We start from the raw sequence: 5,224 nt of genomic DNA, 5'->3' as shown, positions 1-5,224 counted from the left end.
TTTTTCTCTTTTAATGACGGTCTTATATTTTAAATAATGACTGTACCTAGAGTCACTTTTTGTGACACGGGTGGGCATATAAATTTGATGAATTATTTTTTGGCAATTTGGATTTTACTGCTGCCCTCTGGACTTCTGAACCCATGCGGCAATTATTTAACAACAATTTCTCAACATTTTTTTCTCCAGGAAAAGCTTTTAAGCTTGATTAGTGATGGGGTTAATATTGTTTGCCATGTGTCTCTATTAATGAAACTTGCCAAGAATATGGTTTTCTGCAGTAGTGCTGTGATGTGCAGCTAAGCATACGGCCACATCCTAATGCTGTTCTTTAATGTGCCTCCGCATGACATTTGCACCCCCTTGGTGCACAGAAACTTAGCTGTTCCATGCTGATGTGTGATTCACAATTATCCAGTATCACGCTCCCCTTGAAAGCTGTGTTGTATTCAATTTGTCCAAATATTTGGCTTATTTCCTTGCATGTCTTGTCTGATTCCTATTGGTAGGGACGAGTTACTCTGCAGTAAATCCAGGTCTGTCTTTTTTAGTTGGGTATGGTGGAGCCTATAGTAGTATTTGGGAGTGGAGATCAACATTGGGTCATAGTTCATAGGTGTACAGCAGCTCACCTACACATCCCATTTTTCTCTAGGTGCACGTGAACTGGGCATACTACATTTAACCAAATCAAGAGAGAATAGTAATATGTCATGTTGACATCAAGATCCTGTCAACATTGTAATTATAGGAGATTGATGTTCATCCGAAATATCCCATAGGACAGACATGTCAAACACAAGGCCCGGGGGCTGGATCCGGCCCGCTAAGTGGTTTCATGTGGCCCGCGAAGCCATCCTGGAAACAGTGAGGGAACGGCCCCCACTGCCTTGGCCCTGGCCCAGAGACCCTCCTCCTGCCAAAGACCCTCAGATCTGTCCCACTCCTGCCCAGGCCCCCATAGGCACCCTTGATGTGATGTATAGCTGGCCATGCCCACCCAGTGGGCTATACGCACTCTAGCCACGCCCACCCAGTAGGCCACACCCACCCAGGCCACACCCACCTGGCCCCCTGAGGGCAACCGCAATGCTGATGCGGCCCTCAGTGAAATTGAGTTTGACACCCCTGCCATAGGATATCCCTTAGGAAGTTTGGAGCTAAATTAGGCTGATCTGAAGTTTAGGGATAACATAAATCCTGGAGTGATACTTCTGGTTTAGAACTCAGTATTTCAGATTTACTTCCCCCCCCCTGAAACCTGGGTGTGTGTATGTCTACATGCATGCATGAAGCATGGGGAAAGAAATGGAGCTCACTGGATCACCTCACTTTTAAAATTCTGTTCTCTAAAAAAAGAAAAGAAAAGAGTGGCAGGAAGTGAGAACTTCAGAACAGTACTTGCAACTTCTTGGAGGCCATCCAGATGCCTCCTGATTAAAGATTAATGTCTTTAGTCAAAGAAGTCGATTCGTACATTTCAGCAAAATCTGTCAATTAAATCAACTTTTTTTTAAAAAAAAAATCTGATTGTGAATTGACCGCTTGTACAGATCTTGCTCCAAATATCCACCTTTGCTGGGTTTCTGGTAGTGAAATATTGATCCTGAGTTGAGGTACACGGCAATATAGCAATAGCCCTCAGACACATCTACTGCTTCACAGTGCTTTATAGCCAGGGCTGTTTTTTCTCATAGAACGCTCAGAACGGAGTTCCGGCACCTTTTTTGGATGGAACCTGGTAGGGTAGGCAAGGCGGGTTGTATGACATGTGTGAGTTCCGGCACCTTTTTCTTTTACAAAAAAAGCACTGTTTATAGCCCTCTCAAAGCGGTTTACAGAGTCAGCATATTGCCCCCAACAATCTGGGTCCTCATTTTATCAATCTCGAAAGGATGGAAGGCTGAGTCAACCTTGAGCTGGTCAGGATGAAAGGAATTGAACTCCTGGCAGTGTAAGGAGAGTTAACCTGCAATACCGCCTTTGAACCACTGTGCTACCAGGGCTCTTAGATATTTTAGACTAAGAGGGCCACTGAGAAACTTGCATTGAATTGACAGATTAACATGGATCAATAGGTAACTAACTTTGATCTTTCCTTACTTTATGGTAAATAGTGTCTATTTTATGTATCAAATTTCTAAACCACCATTTCACCTATGTGATTCTGGGTGGTTTACAATACAAACATATATAATAACAAACAAAAAAATGTTTAAAAACAGAAATAAAACCAAAAATTGAACAGTAGAAAAAAAAGTTAGAAACGCAGAGGGGGGTGGGGGTGGGGTTCAATCACCAGTCACCTCCAGAGTTGCATGCCATTCTTAGACCTTCATGTCAGTTGGTATAGCCAAGTCTTGATGTGTCCTATTTTCAGATGAGTTTTAGCTTGGCTATTTTAGGAATAAATTGGTTTTTGCAATCTTTTTAGTCAAGGATTGTCCCTTGGATCAGAGAACGTGTCCTGGAGAGTTGAAACTCTCACTTCCCTTCCATTCTCAATACAACTCTTTCAGTTTGGAGCATGACTATTCTTTTACATAAAATCTGACCAGTAATTCTATATCTGGAAGCTTTAGGGATGTGTATGCAGAGGGGTGGTGTGGTTTTAAGAGTAATGGTAGGTAACTATTGTGCATTCTGTTATTTATGTTCACTGTTCACCGCCCTGAGTCCTTAGAGAGAAGGGCGGTATACAAATAAAATAAATAAATAAATAAATAAATAAATAAGTAAATAAATAAATAAATAAATAAATAAATAAATAAATAAATAAATAAATAATGGATCATCAAACACTTGGTTGGGTGGTACTCTCTAGCTAATCTTTTGAAATATTTAATAAAACCTAAAAGGTTCTGAAATATATATTCATATTTTTTTTCCAGAAGTAACTGTGACTGGTGTCACTTTGACATGAATGATAGTGTAAAATCTACCCTTCTGATAAGAGAATTATCCTGATTTCATGCACACAAAGTCACAATTCTTCGGAATCTGAAGGCCACTAAAGGAAGAACTTCCTAGTTCTAAATATCTTCTGCAAGAGGCTTAAAGTACCCTTAACCTAGAATTTGTCTTCTACTACTAGAAATGTCACTGTTGGGGACAAATGAAAAAAAAATATTGCAGCCATATCTAAGCACTGAATCATCCTGCTGTTTTATCTATGGTCAGGATAGCATGCTATGCTCTGACAGGAGAAGCCACGAGAGGTAAAGATAGTTCTCAGCTTACAACAGTTCATTTAGCAACTGTTCAAAATTACAATCACATTGAAAAAAATGCCTGCCTGCCTGCCTGCCTGCCTACCTCCACCAATCCTTCCTTCCTTCCTTCCTTCCTCCCTCCCTTCCAATATGTGCACAGCATTTTTTTAAAAAAATTGCTTATTCCTCCCTCCCTCCTTCTCCTAAGTCTGTATCTTCTGACAGTATCTTGAATGTTGTTTTGTCAAAGGCCTGTAAGCATATTTCTTTGCAAAATTTCTCACATTTAAAGAGTGGTGATTTGTTAACATACCTCCATATTTGTTACCTTTATACCGACTTGAGAAAAAAAAAGTATCTTAGAATTGCATCTTGTCTTTCACACCTAAAGTGTCAGGTCTTGACCAGAGGGAAGCTTGATGAATTGTTTTTATGGTAAATTTGTAGAGCTGGTAACTGCATAGAGGTAGCAAATACGTATTAAAGATGGTTAGAGTTTGCTTCAAATGTGGTCTTGACTATGAGGTTAGCTTTGAATAGGATTTTTTTTTGCAAACTTCCACAGATGCCTGAAATACTCACTGTTCGGAGTATTCAAGCTAGGAATCACACATTTTAAAAATCCTTATTTCATATGAAATATGTCTTGCATCAATTTCTTTAAAACCCTTTCCTTCCTTCCAAAGATCAGGACAGTATAGTTGTTCTCTCTACCACCTAGAGCTGTGGTGGTGCAGTTGTTAGAGTACAGTAGTGCAGGCTATTTCTGCTGACTGCCAGCAGTTCGATTCTCACCAACTCAAATCAATCTATCAGTCAAATAAAAATGATAGAGTTGCAGGGAGTGAAATCCAGGGCCCACTTCAAGCATGGTTTCTAAAGCTGCATTATATGGTTTTGTTCTTTTTTTTTCCTGTTAGCCTCTCATTTTCTACTGCAGAATTAAATAACTCAATATTTTTTAAACCTATTCACTTCAATCCTCTTTCTCACCTCCATCCTCTGTCAGGCCACTTTGAAAAACATGCTGTTTTTTTCTGTTTGAGTTGAAGTCATTCTGAAGTTCAGCATCTTGGTTCTGGACAACCAAATTCTTCAAGAAGCTCCTGAGCAAGGCTTAAAGGCATTAATTTTTCCTTGTTATTCCTCTACCCAGCAAATGCAATTTTAGAGCAGTTTGCTATATCACTTACACATTCTGCTTAGTTTTATCTTTCTCTAGGGCTGTCTGAAAGCTCAAGATAGCTAAGGATAAAATAATGTATACAAATTAAAAACCAAAGATAAATTTATTGGAACATGTCTAGGTGTTGAAATGTGGTTGACATGGAACCAGAGAGGAAAAGATGTGTTCAAGTTGTGTTTGAATCTTTGAATCTGACTTTGTGGGCAGCAAAAATCAGCCAGGTACTGCAATTTCCTGAAGTGTGAGGAGCAAATGAAAGCCCTAAAGAAGAGGGTTCCAGAAAATGGGAATGATGAAGAAAAATGTTCAAAAGACTCGTCTCGAACTCTAGCTCTCTGCTATCTCTTATGTTTGGCAGTAACTGACAAGGCACCCAGCTGTTCTATTGTTTCCAAGTAGATCACTTTTGGTGCTTCCCTACCTTCTTGCCTTTGAAGATGCTTCTGTGTCGAGGACAAGAAAACAAATAGTTGAAAGATAGAACATTGTTAAGTGTAACCTTTCCTTTCTCTTTCCTTTCCTCCTTTCCCTTCCTTTCCCTTCCTTTCCCTTCCTTTCCTTTCCTTTCCTTTCCTTTCCTTCCCTTCCCTTCCCTTCCCTTCCCTTCCCTTCCCTTCCCTTCCCTTTCCTTTCCTTCCTTTCCTTTCCTTTCCTTTCCTTTCCTTTCCTTTCCTTTCCTTTCCTTTCCTTTCCTTTCCTTTCCTTCCCTTCCCTTCCCTTCCCTTCCCTTCCCTTCCCTTTCCTTTCCTTTCCTTTCCTTTCCTTTCCTTTCCTTTCCTTTCCTTTCCTTTCCTTTCCTTTCCTTTCCTTCCCTTCCCTTCCCTTC

This window comes from Vipera ursinii, assembly GCF_947247035.1.
Source record: "Vipera ursinii genome assembly, chromosome: 12".
Taxonomy (NCBI): Eukaryota; Metazoa; Chordata; class Lepidosauria; order Squamata; family Viperidae; genus Vipera; species Vipera ursinii.
Note: the sequence above shows the minus strand (reverse complement) of the source record.